Source organism: Sapajus apella, unplaced genomic scaffold (genome assembly GCF_009761245.1).
Source record: "Sapajus apella isolate SASKATOON/1434 unplaced genomic scaffold, GSC_monkey_1.0 scaffold40, whole genome shotgun sequence".
NCBI classification, from domain to species: domain Eukaryota; kingdom Metazoa; phylum Chordata; class Mammalia; order Primates; family Cebidae; genus Sapajus; species Sapajus apella.
In genome coordinates this window covers 7,179,146-7,195,989 of record NW_022436980.1, presented here as the reverse complement: position 1 = coordinate 7,195,989, position 16,844 = coordinate 7,179,146, and positions in this window count along the sequence as shown.

Here is a 16,844-nt window from a genome sequence, read left to right as displayed (position 1 = left end):
AGGCACCTGTAATCCCAGCTACTCTGGAGGCTGAGGCAGGAGAATCACTTGAACCTGGGAGTAGGAGATTGCGGTGAGCCAAGATTGTGCCACTGCACTCCAGCCTAGCTGACATAGTGAGGCTCCATCTCAAAAAAAAAAAAAAAAGAAATATTACCTGTAATAGACCCTGCTGGTGAACTGCAAGTATGCTCTTTGCCAGGCCAGTTCACGTATTCTGATGGAGTGCTGGCTGCTGAGAATTCGCAGCAGCATATTTGTGCTGAAACTTGCCCTTAACCAACAGCGGCTGCCACATCTGGCAATGCCTGAAAGCTGAAGCCCTCTGTTTCCCCCACCCACACACCCAACTGCACTCAAATCAATATAAAGGTATCAAAGCCCAATTCTCTTGCCTCAAGGTGACATCAGTCTGTGATGCTCCAGAGCTCCCTGTGGGACCAGGCTGAGGAGAAACTTCCATTGCACCCACATCAGTATCTTCTATTTCTCCTTCCCTCTCCTACTGTCCTCACTCCCTTATGAGTTTCACCTGAGCAGCACTCCCTCAATAAGTCCTGAGATTCACAGGAATCTCATTCTCAGACTGAGGGAACTAGGGAACTGAACTGAAGACATTCATTTCCTCTTCCACAGAAATTCTCACTGAGCAGAAATAACTACTGTGGTTTTTACAGTTATATCGAACAGAGTCATAGAGTTGTCCTGTTCTGTAAGTTCTCACTAAAAGAAGGCCTCCAAGTGACGTATTAAGAATGTATTAGGGGCAGGGGCAGTGGCTCACGCCTGTAATCCCAGCATTTTGGGAGGCCAAGGCGGGCAGATCATGAGGTCAAGAGATCGAGACCATCCTGGCCAACCTTGTGAAACCTCATCTCTACTAAGAAAATACAAAAATTAGCCGGGCTTGGTGGTGCATGCCTGTAATCTCAGCTACTCAGTAGGCTGAGGCAGGTGACTCACTTCAACCTGGGAGGCGGAGGTTGCAGTAAGCTGAGATCATGCCATTGCACTCCAGCCTGGGTGACAAGAGCGAGACTGTCTCAAAAAAAAAAAAAAAAAAAAAAAAAAAAAAGAATGTATTAGGCTGGGCACTGTGGCTTATGCCTGAAATCCCAGGACTTTGGAAGGCCAAGGCAGGTGGATCACTTGAGGTCAGGAGTTTAAGACCAGTCTGGCCAACATGGTGAAAATCTCTCTGTACTGCAAATACAAAAATTAGCCTGGCATGGTGGCAGATGCCTATAATTCCAGCTGTTTGGGAGGCTGAAACAGGAGAATCGCTTGAACCTGGGAGGCAGAGATTGCGGTGAACCAAGATCGTGCCACTGCACTCCAGATTGGATGACACCCTGTCTCCAGAAAAAAAAGAAGAATTTATTATTTTGGGCTGGGTGCAGTGGCTCATGCCTGTAATCCCAACGTTTTGGGAGGCTGAGACAAGCGGATCACTTGAGGTCAGGAGTTTGTGACCAGCCTAGCCAACACGGTGAAACCCCACCTCGACAACAAATACAAAAATCAGCTCAGTGTGATGGTGGGCACCTGTAGTCTCAGCTACTTGGGTGGCTAAGGCAGGAGACTCGCTTAAACCTGGGAGGTGGAGGCTGCAGTGAGCCAAGACTGCACCATTGCACTCCAGTGTGGGCAACAGAACAAGGCTCCATCTCAAAAAAAAAAAAAAGAAAGAAAAAGAAAAAGTACCATTTCTTCATACCTACCCATTTTGGGCATTTTTGTATCATTTTATAGAAAGTTTCTTCAATGTGTCAGCCTTTATTTTGAGAGAATTAAGAATTCAGGTCATCTTTTACTTTCCTTTTTTTTGTGACATGGGCTTGCTCTGGGCTCAAGCAATACTCCCACTTCAGTCTCCGAGTAGCTGGGACTTCAGGCATGCACCAGCACATCTGACTAATGAAACACATTTTTTTTTTTTCAAAGATAGCATCTTGTTGTGTTGCCCAGGATGGCCCACATCTTTTTCTCCAACGTCTTTCTTCTATTCTAGAATTTGAATCACATATAGATTCTGTTTTCCAAAGGTTGTACTTACTTTTATTTTATTTTATTTTTGAGATAGGGCCTTGCTCTGTTGCCCAGGCTGGAGTGCAGTGGCATGGTCATAGCTTACTGCAGCCTTGACTTCCCAGGATCTAGTGATCCTCATGCCTCAGCGTCCCGAATAGCTGGGACTACAGGTATATACCACTATGCCTGGCTAATTTTTAAGTATTTTGTAGAGACAAGGTCTAACTATGTTGCCCAACCTGGTTTTAAACTCCTGAGCTCAAGCAATCCTCCCTCCTCAATCTCCCAAAGTGCTAGGATTACAGGCTTCCCAGTCACATTACCACATTTTTCTTTTCTTTTTTTTTTTTTTTTTTTGAGACAAAACCTGGCTCTGTCACCCAGGCTGGAGTGCAGTGGTATAGTCATGGCTTACTGTAGCCTAAGACCTTGGGCTCCAGCGATTCTCCCACTTCAGTCCCCTGAGTAGCTGGGTCTCACCACACCGTTAATTAAGAGATTTTTTTTGGAGAGATGAGATCTTACTACGTTTCCCAGGCTGGTCTCAAACTCTCAGCCTCAAGCGATCCTCCTACCTTGGATTTCCAAAGTGTTGGGATTACAGGTGTGAGCCACCATGCACAGCTTACCATCATTTTTATTTTGCCTAAATAAACTTTTTTTTGTTATTTAGGGAAAGAAATAACCTAATAACCTTTTTGGGGGAGGGGCAAGGTCTTACTCTGTTGCTCATGCTGGGGTGCAGTGGCATGATGATGGATCACTGTAGCCTTGACCTTCCAGCCTCAAGTAATGGATCCTCCCACCTCAACCTCCCAAGCAGCTGGGACCACAGTTACCCACCACCACACCGAGCTAATTTTTGTATTTTTGTAGAGAGGGTTTTGCCATATTTGCCAGGGTGGTCTCAAACTCCCTGACCCAAGTAATTCTCCCGCCTTGGCCTCTCAAAGTGCTAGGATTACAGGTGTGCGCCAATGTACCTGGCTTGTCATTATTTTTTAAATGCACCATTGTGTGATACTCATGAACACTTGTATTCTTGCCTCTGTTTCCAACAAACATAGCTACTCAAAAAACACTACACATTTTATATTTCTTTAGCATGGGTTTCTAATCACAATGAATACAATTTCTATTCTTATGTTTAGTTGGCTGAATTAACACTTTTCCATGACTTATAACTGCTAAATTGCTAATAATCTTGCTAGAGATTTTTATTAAATAATACTCCTGTGGCCTATTAGGTTCAATGAAATAGATAATGTCATTTCTAAAAATGTCTAATTTCCAGGTAAAGTATTATGTAAAGGAAAACATTGTCTCAACATGTTTGGTGATTTCTAAATTTAATTACACTATCAATAGTCTATTGGAAAACTTTTGGTTATTTCTTTGTAAAGGCAAAGCATTACTACTTAAAATAGCAATACTAAAATTGAGAGGTTGGTGGATATCATTGAGGCAGAAAGATGGGAGAGGAATGACAGAGACGGCAGGTCAAATTTAGTAGGTAAATTTATTTAACACCATAGGTTAGAGTGCAACATTAGATAATATAAGGCATCTCATTTCAGAAATTGACACAAGGTGTATTTAAATAATTTATAATTTAATGAAATGTGAATCTGGAAACCTAATATCCTTAGCAAATGACCTAGGAACTCTCTCAGTTTGTACTTTTCTCTTTTCATGCTAATAGTGGCTTCTGTTTTGCATATATTCTTATTCTACAAGCCTTAAACTTTGTTCTGTTCAGTGGATCTCATCCTACAGTCCCAGGAAATTTTACCCCTTTCTCTACCCGACTTACCTTAAGCCTGTTGTTTTTGTTTGTTTGTTGTTGTTGTTTTGAGACGGAGTCTCGCTCTGTTGCCAAGGCTGAAGTGCAGTGGGGCGATCTTGGCTCACTGTAACCTCTACCGCTGCCTCACAGGTTCAAGTAATTCTCCTGCCTCAGTTTCTGGAGTAGCTGGGATTGTAGGCACACACCACCAGACCCGCCTAATTTTTGTATTTTTAGTAGAGATGGGGTTTCAACCATGTTGGCTAGACTGGTCTCCAACTCCTGACCTCAAGTGATCCTCCTGCCTCCACCTCCCAAACTGTTGGGATTACAGGCGTGATCCATCACACCTGGCCTAAACCTGTTTTTCTCAATTGGCTCTTTCCTTTTAAGATATGTGTGTGTGTGTATACATATATGTGTATATACACACACACATCTTAAAAGGAAATATATATATGTGTATATATACACACACACACAAATCTTAAAAGGAAATATATCTATACATACACACACACACACACATATATGTATATATGTGTATATTCAAATAAAAAATTTGTCCATCTAACTCTCAGTAAGCAACATTTAAATAAAAACATAATCACTTTCATGATTTATTTAAAATATTGTGATATCGATCATGAATACAGAAAAATATATAGTATTAACATGGACAATTTAAAAAAATAACATACATATGTATGTACCCATCATTCAGATTAAGAAATAGTATATTGGGCCAGGCATGGTGGCTCACACCAGTAATCCCAGCACTTTAGGAGGCCAAGGTGGGTGGATCACCTGAGGTCAGGAGTTCAAGACCAGCCTGGCCAACACATTGGTTAACACAATTAACCAATTGTGGTGTAATCCAACAATAGTGGATTACACCACAATTCGTTAATTATAGGGATTATATGCCTGTAATCCCAGCTACTCAGGAGCCTGAGGCAGGAGAATTGCTTAAACCTGGGAGGCAAAGATTGCAATGAGCCGGGATCGCGCTGCACCATTGCACTCCAGCCAGGGCAACAGAGGAAGACTTCATCTAAAAAAAAAAAACAAAGAAAGAAATAGAATATTGGAGTAACATAGAAGCCCTCCCCAGACGCATCTCTCATCCTCCCCAAACATAAAAATTACTCTGATTTTTGTGTTAATCAGTGCCTTGTTTTAGTTTATCAACTTGTCACCCATGTGTGTATCCCTAAATAATATATTCCTTGGTTTAAAAAAAGAGAAAAGCAGAGTAGCAAGCACCTATGTTCCCGTGTGAGCAAAGGGCGATTGGTATCACTATCAGATAAAGCCTTTCAGGAGAAAAGAAACTGATCATAACCTGGCTTTAGGTTCCTGGAGAGTTAATAAACAGTCTTTTTAAGGGAAGTCAGTGGGCAGGAGCCTTTGGGAGTCCTGGAAAGACCAGAACTCACCAGACTTTGAGCACCTGGACCAGATACTGGATTTTTGGTAAAAACATGGTCAGAGAGATTGGACTGCCCCGTGTTTTATGCTTCTAAACCCATCATAGCTACCTCCCGTTCTCAGGAGTAGGTCAAACCAGAAACCTGTGGGGTGAATCAGCAAAGCATTGAGGGAGAATAGGAACTTCACAAGCAAAGTACAGAAAATAATCTGAACATGGCTCATGGGAAAATTCTGTCTTCAGCTAAAAAGAAGATAAATGACAATAGGGATCTTGGCGATGATAGCACGCAATCAGTTTGTTTCTTGAGTTGCACAGCTCCAATCTGGACTGCTTGCCTTCTATGTCTAATCTGCAATTGTCATTCGGGGATCTACTACTTGGGAATTGCCACCTCTATCCTGGTGCTTGCTTTTCATCACCCACATTTTGTCTCTGCTGGTTTCTCGATGAGCAGTTTCTCCAGTAGCTTGTTTCTTAAGAAAAGTGGGTGGCAATATTTTTTGAGATGTATATCTGAAAATTATAATTGCCTAGCAGTATGGAGACAAGGAGATGACCTAGAGATATAACTGCTTTTCAAACAGTTTTGACCTGGCCAGCATGGTGACTCACACCTGCAATCCCAGCACCTTGGGAGGCTGAAGTGGGCCGATCACCTGAGGTCAGGAGTTTGAGACCAGCCTGGCCGTTTGTATCTTTCCATCTCATCACTTCTATCACCAACAGTCCTTCAATCTCAACTAGATTTACAAACGTTTAATCCTAACACTATTCATTGGCCTTCACACTCTTATGACCTTATTTTACTTTTAACCTTGCTTGGACTCCAGGGGCAATCATTATTGCCAAACCCTTGCATCCATATTTATCTCCCTTGCTTCTCTTGTGACTTAGTATACTTGCCTGGTAAAATCAACCTTAGGCTGGGTGCAGTGACTCACATCTGTAACCCCAGCACTCGGGAGGGCCAAAGCAGGAGGATCTCTTGAGGCCAGGAGTTAAGACCAGCCTGTGTAACATAGGGAGACCCAGTCTCTACAAATCACAAATAAAATCCCCCCAAACCCAAAAAAACTAGCTGAATGTGGTGGTGTGGACCTGTGGCCCCAGGTACTTGGGAGGCTGAGGTGGATCACTAGAGTCCAGAAGGCTGAGACTACAGTGAGCAGTCGTCTTGCTACTGCACTCCAGCTTGAGTAATACAGAGTCACCCTTTCTCAAGAAACCCTCCAAAATTCCTAATTAAATCCAACTGTGTCCTTTCTGTGTTTGCATTTGTGCAACTAAAAAAAAAAAATACACAATTGCGTGGGCTAGCTTCACTTTATTTTTTGAGTTATAATGGTTTTTATTTATTTGAAATAAGGAAAGTTACGAGAATAGTACAAAGGCTTCCCATAAAACCTTTACTCAATTATTAACATTTTCATGTTTGCTTTATTTACTATTCTCTCTCGGCACATCACTTTTTTTCTGAAGCATTTTGTAGGGATCCAGCCCTACATCACCCATGGGTACCCCGTGTTCGGTGGCGACAAAGGAATGAGAAAAAGACAGATTAAGAATGCAAAGAGGGCCGGGTGCGGTGGCTCATGCCTGTAATCCCAGGACTTTGGGAGGCCGAGGCGGGTGGATCACGAGGTCAAGAGATCGAGACCATCCTGGTCAACATGGTGAAACCCCGTCTCTACTAAAAATACAAAACATTAGCTGGGCATGGTGGCACGTGCCTGTAATCCCAGCTACTCAGGAGGCTGAGGCAGGAGAATTGCCTGAACCCAGGAGGCGGAGGTTGCGGTGAGCCGAGATCGTGCCATTGCACTCCAGCCTGGGTAACAAGAGCAAAACTCCGCCTCAAAAAAAAAATATAATCAAAAAGGAATGCAAAGAGTGGGACCAAGGGGCCAACACTTATTACAGGAGGAGACAATGAAGGCCCCGAGCTCTGATCATGCACACTACTTATTGATTACAATTACTTTGATCTACAGGGTAGGGGTGGAGTGACGGTGGAGTGAATCAGTGAGCTGGAACTGGGATGTCATTCTAAGGACTGATAACAGTGGCAGTTTGGGAATTTCACAAAACAAGAACATGTGATTATCTTTAGCTTATTATCTATGTGCAGCTGGTGGAATACCGACCTTACAAGGAGCCTACGAGTCTGGCTACGTCATAGTGCTACGAAGGGGTTTTATGTCCTTGAGCACAATGTTTATAGTAACAGAGCCGAGGTCACCCTGCACCGGAACATGAGGCATGGAGACGCCTTCCTCCTCAGAGGCCTCCTGCGGCCTTCCACAGTTTGTTGTTCCTTGTTTATGTGTTACTCATAACCAATTTATGTAGGCACTCTGTAAGTCCTTTCTCCTTTGCTGCTTTTCCCAACACATGTGGGTGAGCTAGATCAAATATATCAGTGTATAAAGTCATACGTCACTTACCAACTGGGACACATTTTGAGAAATGAGTCATTAGGCAATTTTACTGTTGTGCCAACATCATAGCATGTACTTACAGAAATCTAGATGGTAGATCCTACTGAAGTGATGTTGTCTGAGGTAATACCTGAGGCTCGTTGTCCCAGGGCCATGGAAAACTAGGACGTGGACAAACCAGTGTGAGGTTCAGAGCAGAAGTTTAATAGGCTAAAGAAAGAGAAAAGCTGTCTCTGCTGCAGAAAGAGGGGTGCCGGAGAATGTGGCTTGCTGCTTCCACGGTGAAATGCACAAGGTTGTATAGATGAGCTTGAGGAGGTGGTATCTGATTTACATAGGGCACAAAAGATTGGTCGGATCAGGCGTTTCATTTGCATAGTACGTGAGGAACTGTTTAGGACTAGGTGTGCTGTTTGCACAGCATACAAAGAAGCTGGCTGCCCCACCCTTATCTTTCATTATGCAGATGGTTCTCTACCTGGCCAGGCACCACGTTGCCTGCCTCTTTACTGTACACATGATGACAAAGAAAAGGGAAAATGGAGCCTCCATGTTGAACATGCCTGGCTTCCAGGTAGCCCTTTTCTTTTGGCACAGGCTGGCATTCACCTGTGCAAGCTTTTTAGCTTGTTTATCTATGTTTGCAGCTTGATTTTTCAGGCTGCTCTTTGTTAGAAAAGAAATGATTTGGGGGCTGCTTTTTGTTAAAAGGGAAATTCTGCCAAGGACTCTTTTACCCTTACTATCTGCCTAAATTCTGTCTCCTGTATCACTACTACATACCTAGGCTATGTGGAATAGCCTATTCCTCCTGAGCTGTAAACCTGGATAGCATGTTAGCATGCTGAATACTGAAGACAACTGTAACACAACGAGAAGTATTTGTGTATCCAAACATACAAAAGGCACAGTAAAAATATTGTATTGTAATCTTATGGGACCACTGTTTTCCTGTGGTTCACTGTTGAATGCAGTGACTGACACATTGTTACGGAGTGCATGACTGCATTTTCTAAAACAAAAACATCCCCATACCTAGCCATAGTATAATTATGAAAAAACAAACAAACAAACAAACAAACCAGAAAATTGGCTGGGCTCAGTGGCTCATGCCTGTAATCCAAGCACTTTGGGAGGCCAAGGTAGGCGGACCACCTGAGGTTAGCAGTTGCAGACCAGCCTGACCAGTAGAAATCCCATCTCAATTAAAATACAAAAATTAGCCAGGTGTGGTGGTGTGTACCTGGGACTACTTGAGAGGCTGAGACAGGAGAATTCCTTGAAACCAAGAGGCAGAGGTTGCAGCGAGCTGAGATCGTGCCACTGCACTCCAGACTGTATGACACAGTCTGAGGAACAGAAAGAAAAAAAAAAGTGAAGAAAAATGAACAGAATCCACAAGACCTGTAAGACACTACCAAGTTGACCAACATATACAAAATGGGAATTCCAGAAGGAGAGAAGAAAGAAAGAATATTTGAAGAAATAATGGCCTTAAAAAAATGAGGAAACTCTTTATACATTGATATATAAAGATCTACAAGAAATTTTGTCAAAGTAAGGTGCAAAACTATACATAGGGCCAAAAAATGCATGCTCTGAATCTAACTGTGAGGAACCAGACAAACTGAAAATGAGGGATATCACTTGAACTCTTCAAAAATGTCAAGCTCATAAAAGGCAAAGAAAGACTGAAGTATTGGCCGGGCACAGCCATTGTACTCCAGCCTGGGCAACAGAACAAGACTCTGTCTCAAAAACCAAAAGCAGGAAATTAACATTGAGTCAATACTATAATCGAACCTACACTTTATTCAAAGTTTTCCAGTTGTCCCAGTAATGTCCTTTATAATAAAAACAGCAACCAAAAAAATGTTTCTGAGTCTGGGCATGGTAGCTCACGCCTGTAATCCCAGCACTTTGGGAGGCCAAGGCGGACAGATCACAAGGTCAGGAGTTCAAGACCAGCCTAGCCAACATGGTAAAACCCTGTCTTTATGGAAAATACAAAAAATTAGTCTGTTGTGGTGACCTGCACCTGTAATCCCAGCTTCTTGGGAGGCTGAGGCAGGAGAATTGATTGAACCAGGGAGGTGGAGGTGGCAGTGAGCCGAGATCGCACTACTGAGACTCCATCTCAAAAAAAAAAAAAGTTTCTGATTCAGGATCCAAGACAAAATCACACATTGGATCTAGTTGTTATAGGTCTTTAGTGTTCTTTAGTATGAAACAATACTTCAGTCTTTCTTTTTTTTTCTGAAGACAGAGTCTTGTTCTGTTGCCCAGGCTGGAGTACAATGGCTGTGCCCGGCCAATACTTCAGTCTTTCTTTGCCTTTTATGAGCTTGACATTTTTGAAGAGCTCAAGTGATATGCCTCATTTTCAGTTTGTCTGGTTCCTCACAGTTAGATTCAGAGTATGCATTTTTGGCACAATGTATAGTTTTGCATCTTACTTACTTTGACAACATTTCTTATAGGTCTTTATATATCAATGTATAAAGAGTTTCCTCATTTTTTTAAGGCCATTATTTCTTCAAATATTCTTTCTTTCTTCTCTCCTTCTGGAATTCCCATTTTGTATATGTTGGTCAACTTGGTAGTGTCTTACAGGTCTTGTGGATTCTGTTCATTTTTCTTCACTTTTTTTTTCTTTCTTCTCCTCAGGCTGAATAATCTTAATTGACCTTCTTTCAAGTTGCTGATTCTTTCCTCTGTCTGCTCAAGTCTATTTGACTTACTCTAGTGAATTTCTCATTTCAGGTATTGTATTTTTCAACTCCAGAGTTTCTATGTGGTTCATTTGTAATTTATATCTCTTTATTGATATTCTTTATTTGGTGAGACATTGTTCCCATGGGTTCTCTTTTGAATTTGATTTCTTTTAGCTTTTTGAGCATATTTGAAATAGCTGATTAAAAGTTTTGTCTGCCTAATGCTCAGGCTTAGTTAGGGGTTGTTTCTATTATTTTTCCCTGTATATGGGTGAAACTTTCTTGTTTCTTTGCATGCCTTATAATTTTTTTGTTGAAAACTGGACATTTTGAATATTATAGTGCAGCAACTTTGTTTTGTTTTGTTTTTGGGGGTTTTTATTTTGAGACAGAGTCTTGCTCTATTGCCCAGGCTGGAGTGCAGTGGTGCAATCTTGATTCATTGCAGCCTCCGCCTCCCCGGTTCAAGAGAGTCTCATGCCTCAGCCTCATGCGTAGTTGAGACTACAGGCACTCCTCACTGTGCCTGGCTAATTTTTGTATTTTTAGTAGAGACAGGGTTTCGCCATGTTGGCCAGGCTGGTCTTGAACTCCTGACCTCAGGTGACCCACCTATACCTCAGCCTCCCAAAGTGCTGGGATTACAGGTGTGAGCCACTGCACCCAGCATAATGCAGCAATTTTGAAAAGCAGGTTGTATGCCTCCCCAGGGTTTATTGTTGCTGCTTATTTTAATCTTTATTTGTGGTTTGTTGGTATCTTTTATAAACTACATTTTTATATTATGGTAAAATATATGCAAAATAAAATTTACCATTTTATCCATTTTCAGTATGGTTCAGTGACATTAGGTGCATTTATATTGCATAATCATCACATCTCCAGAACTTTTTCATCACCCCAAACTGAAACTTTTAACCCGTTAAATAAAGCCCCATTCTGCCCTCCTCATGGCCCCTGGAAACCACCATTCTACTTTTTTTTTGTTTGTTTGTTTGAGACAGAGTCTCTGTCGTCCAGGCTAGAGTGCAGTGGCATGATCTCGGCTCATGTAACCTCTGACTCCTAGGTTCAAGTGATTCTTCTGCCTCAGTCCCCTCCAGTAGCTGGGATCACAGGCGTACATTAGCATGCCTGGCTAATTTTTGTATTTTTTAGTAGAGATAGGGTTTCACCATGTTGGTCAGGCTGGTCTCGAACTTCTGACCTCAAGTGATCCACCTGCTTTGGCCTCCCAAAGTGCTGGGATTACAGGCATGAGCCACTGCACCCAGACTCATTCTACTTTCTTTTTCTGTGAATTTGACTATTCTAGGTATATCATACAAGTTGAACTAATTTTGTAAAATTTATATTTTTTGTTATATGTGGTCTAATAAGTCTCTGTTCTGTCAGATTAGAAAAAAATAAAAACAGAAGAAGAAAAATACATGCAGAAATTAAGAGTTATCTTCCAGTCTTTAAAGATGGGTTTTCTGTGTGTGTTGGGCATGCCTGTTAACACCCAGCCAGGCAGTTTATATCTCTGCCTTAGCTGAGCAGAAAGTCAGCCAGAAGTGGAAGTTTAGGGCCTTCTTAGGTCTGTTTTGAGCATGTTCCCAGCTCTAGGCATGAGTGTGGCCTTCTGGATTCCCAGGAATTTGTGAGAGTTTTTCAAAGCCCTTATTTCCCAATGATTCCCATTTTCCAGGTATTCCTGTTAAACTTTCCAGATTGTCTATTATTTGCCTTAACTGTTATCCCTTGCCCCAAGTGATACTGATAATATATTTGCCTTCAAATGTTTTCAATAAATACTCTACCTGCCCCTCCACCAAAATCCCCCCACCAACACCTGCCCAAGACAGGCGTCCTAACCTTGGGAGAATTCTGAGATCAAATAAGGCAAACAAGTCCTGTTTGGAGCCGCCAAACAGGTCAAAGTAAACAGAAACCAATTTCCCCAGAATAAGGTCAGTACTGCTACCTCTGATACTAGGAGTCAGTACCAGGAATGTGGGCTGTTGTAGAGTGGGGGATGGTACCAGGGTGAGTTAAAATAAAATGTCATGGCCAGGCTCGGTGGCTCACGCCTGTAATCCCAGCACATTGGGAGGCCAAGGCAGGTGGATCACGAGGTCAGGCGTTCAAGACCAGCCTTACCAAGATGGTAAAACCCCATCTCTACTAAAAATACAAAATATTAGCCGGGCATGGTGGTGGGCACCTGTAATCCTAGCTACTTGGGAGGCTGAGGCAGAGAGTCGTTTGAAGCCGGGAGGTGGACGTTGCAGTGAGCTGAGATTGCACCACTGCACTCCACCCTGAGTGACAGATTGAGACTCTGTCTCAAACAAACAAACAAATAAATAATGACTAAAATGTCACAAAAGTCTCTTAATGAGACTCAGCTGTTTTTTCTTAATGAGCATTCCCCTGATTGTGGTAAGTTTTTGGAGACATTCTAGAGTTCTGAATAAATTGTTTCTAACAGCTCTTGCCACCTTATTTGCTGCTTTTGTGGAAGTACAGGCTTTTGAAGTTCCCTACTCTGCCATTTTTGCTGATGTTGCTCCTCCTCATTCTTTTTAAAATTATTATGAAACTGCATAGAATTTTAAATTCCAATGGATGGAGGTATGTTATTTATTTAACCAGTCCTCGATTGATGATGATTTGTTTTCAATTTTTACTACTACAAACTATTCTTCTAGGAATAACTTTGCACATTATTTTGCATGTGTGCAATTAAATCTATAGGAAAAATCACAGAAATTGGTATTGCTGCAAGAGTGTATGCATCTTATAATTTTTGTGGCTATTGCCAAATTTGCTATATTACTTTACACCTCCATTATAACAGTCTTGTATCCCCACAGTCTTGTCAACAGAATGCATTTTCAAATTTCTGTACTTCTGTTAATCTAATAAGTGAAAAATGGTATTTCAGTGTGGTTTCAATTTCTATGTTATTCTGAATGAAACTGAGGATCATATATATATATATATATATATATATATTTTTTTTTTTTTTTCAGATTGACTCTCATTCTTCCTGGTTTGTAGTGCAAGGGCATGATCTCAGCTCACCACAACCTCTGCCTCCTGGGTTCAAGTGATCCTCCTGCCTCAGCATCCCAAGTAGCTGGGATTACAGGAGTCCACCACCACGCCCAGCTATTTTTTGTATTTTTAGTAAGACACGGTTTCACTGTGTTGGCCATGCTAGTCTTGAACTCCTGACCTCATGATCCACCCTCCATAGCCTCTCAAAGTGCTGGGATTACAAACGTGAGCCACCACGCCCGGCTGGATCTTTTATATTTTTAAGAAACACTTGTATTTCCTTTTCCATGAACTTTCTGACATATATCTAGCAGTTTTTAACTTGACTGTGGTTTTTCCATATGGATTTCTGGGAGCCGTTTACTTAATAGTGTGATTTCACTTTAAATTCATGACCATTACTCTCAATTAGGCATTTATTTTGCCCAGCAATGCTACTGCTTTACTGTTTTCCTAAAACATCAGTCAGTTCATTCCCTGTGCTCCTAAGTATTTCATAATTTCTCCTTTCTCTTTGAACTTCTAACAACTTGTCTTCCATATTCACTTTCACCTTATGCTCTATTTCACTGCAAAACATATCAACGCTCTTCAGCCAAAGTCCAGGAGAACCATAGCTGTAGTTGGACAATATTGCATTTATTGATTCACTGCAATGAGAGTGAGAGAACACCGTGGAGAACCAGGAGGACATCCCAGCGAAAGGGTGTTAGAAAGGTCTTACTACAGGATTTGGGTTTGTGTTCAGTGATGTTTTGAGGATTCAAGAAGTGGAGCTTTGTCCTGGATTAGATGTTGCCAAGAAGCTGTGGTAATTCTGATTGGGTAACTTAATACATCTTATCTAGAAGGTAGGTGGAATAAAGTGAAGCTTTATACAGCTGTGATTGGGAAAGAGGCAGCAGTCAGTCATATTAGGCAGGATAGGGAGATAGTCATTTCTGTGGTTTGAACCGTGTCCATGTTTTTGTCTGTGTTTAGACATGATTACACAGTGGCCTTCTTTTTGTCCTATTCTATTATGATAATTCAGTGGCTTTGCTTAATATTGGTGTTCTATGAAGTTTTTTATGTTCAATAGAACACAATTTTTTTTTTTTTTTTTTTTTTTTGAGACAGAATCTTGCTCTGTTGCCAGGCTGCAGTGCAATGGCGTGATCTTGGCTCACTGCAACCTCCGCCTCTCAGGTTCAAGTGATTCTCCTGCCTCAGCCTCTCAAGTAGCTGAGACTACAGGTGCTCACCTCCACGCCCAGCTAATTTTTGTATTTCTAGTAGAGACAAGGTTTCACCATGTTGGCCAGGATGGTCTCGATCTCTCGACCTGGTGATCTGCCCGCCTCGGACTCCCAAAGTACTGGGCGGGCACCCTCCCAGGGTGGTGGGCGCCTGTAGTCCCAGCTACTACGGAGGCTGAGGCAGGAAAATCACTTGAACCTGGGAGGTGGAGGTTACAGTGAGTCAAGATTGTACCACTGCACTCCAGACTGGGTGACAGAGTGAGACTCTGTTTCAAACAAACAAACAAACAAAAAAAGAAATATACTCAGTGTCCTACTTTTTGTGAAACTGGATTCAACTCTTTTTCATCTCTTCAGCTTTACATTATGATTTTTAAATATATGTAAATAATAAAAGAATCAGTGAATAGTGTTATACCCTCCACTTAACGCCAGTAATTAACATTTCGCCATTCTGTTCTGTCTGTATTCATCTTCGTGGAAGCATCTGAAAGCAAGTTGCAGACATGGTGATACTTCACTCCTAAATACTTTTCTTTTAGTTTTTTTTACATCCCCATGAATACCAGGGAACTCCTAGATACTTTAGTGTGAGTTTCCTAATAATAAAGACACCCTCCAACATAGCCAAAAATTATTAATTATCCATAAATGAATATCCATAAATCATTGATTATCCTGTAACATCAAGTCTATATTCATATCCGCTGTTCCTCCATTGTTCTAGAATGTCTTCCTTCCTTCCTTCCTTGCTCTTTCTCACTTTTCTCTCTCTTTCTTTATTTTCTTTCTTGTCTGGAGAGGGGGTCCCCCTATGTTGCCCAGGCTGGTCTTGAACTCCTGGGCACAAATGATCCTCCCACCTCAGTCTCCCAAAGTGCTGTATGTACATGAGTGAGCCACTATGCCTGGTCTAGAATGTCTTTTTTAAAATAGCAGTTTGGTTGGGAACTCTGAACCCCAAATATCTGAGACAGGTCTCAGTTAATTCAGAAAATTTATTTTGCCAAGGTTAAGGACACACCCGTCACACAGTCTCAGGAAGTCCCGACATGTGAACAAGGTGGTTAGAGCACAGCTTGCTTTTATATATTTTGGGCAGACGATACATCAATCAATACAAGATTTACATGATTGTTTCAGTCTGGAAGGGAGACAACTCTAAAGGGGAGAAGGGGGAACTTTCAGGTCATTGGTACATTTAAATATTTCTGATTGGCAATTGATTGAAAGAATTATTATTGGCTGGGTGCTGTGGCTCACACGTGTAATCCCAGCACTTTGGGAAGCCAAAATGGGTGGACTGCTTGAGTCTAGGAGTCTGAGACCAGCCTGGGCAACATGGCAAAACCCGTCTCAACAAACAAACAAACAAACAAACAAACAAACGAACAAGCAACTAGTTAGGCATAGTGGCACGCGCCTGTAGTCCCAGCTGCTTGGGAGGCTGAGGTGGGAGGATTGGTTGGGCCTGGGAGGCCGAGGTTGCAGGGAGTTGAGATTGTGCCACTGCACTCCAGCCGGGCTATCAGAACCAGATCCTGTCTCAAAGAAAAAAAAAGGGTTATTATCAGTAGAAAGGAAAGTCTGAGTTAAGATAAGGGGGAGTGGAGACCAAGGTTTTATCATGCAGATGGAGCCTCCAAGTAGCAGGCTTCCGAGGGAATAGATGATGAATATTTCTTATCATACTTAAGGTCTGTGTTGATGTTAATGAGGCATGTCCAATCCCCTCTTTCATCATGGCCTGAACTAGATATTAAAGAAGTTAAATCTGGAATGCTCTTGGCCAAGAGTAGGGGCCCATTCAGATGGCTTGGGGGCCTTAGCATTTTATTTTTGGTTTACAGAACCAAGGATCTACAATAGGTAACAGCGTTTTATCAGTAACTTCAGTCCTTTATTGGAAGGAACAAGGGCGCACTTCGGGAGGCCAAGGCAGGCGGATTGCCTGAGGTCGGGAGTTCGAGACTAGCCTGACCAACATGGAGAAACCCCGCGTCTCTGCTAAAAATACAAAGTTAGCCGGGCGTGGTGGTGCATGACTGTAATCCCAGCTGATCGGGAGGATGAGGCCGGAGAATCGCTTTAACTCGGGAGGCGGAGGTTGCCGTGAGTGGAGATCGCGCCCTTGCACTCCAACCTAGGCAACAA